Raw genomic sequence first — 425 nt, forward strand, 5'->3', positions numbered from 1 at the left:
TTCCTAGAGAGAAGCGTCCCTGGGTGCTTGAGCTGAGCACATAGTTTCTCCCTGAGCTGGAGGAACAGGCCACAGGGGCGTCACCCGGGACCTCACCTCTGCGTGGGGGAGGGAGGAGAGGGAGAGAAGGGAAGAGGCAGCCGGCCGCGTTCAGGAGCGCCCTGCCCCCAGGAGCCCGGCCGGGCGCGCGGCGGGTGGAGTGGGTGGTGCAGGCAGGGGCCGTATATCCAGTCTGACGGAGGGCGGGCCTCGCCAGAGCCTGGAGAGGGACCAGCCAGGGCGGAGGCGCCGCGAGCAGCAGGAGCCCTCGCCGGAGCCTCGCTGTATGGCCACAGGGAGCCGCTGAGCCCCAAGAGCCCTCCGCCGCCCACCCGCCGCGCCTCTCGCCTCCCCGCGCTCCAGGCCCGGCCCGCGCCTCCGCCACC

This window comes from Miniopterus natalensis, chromosome 21, assembly GCF_054644295.1.
Source record: "Miniopterus natalensis isolate mMinNat1 chromosome 21, mMinNat1.hap1, whole genome shotgun sequence".
Taxonomy (NCBI): Eukaryota; Metazoa; Chordata; class Mammalia; order Chiroptera; family Miniopteridae; genus Miniopterus; species Miniopterus natalensis.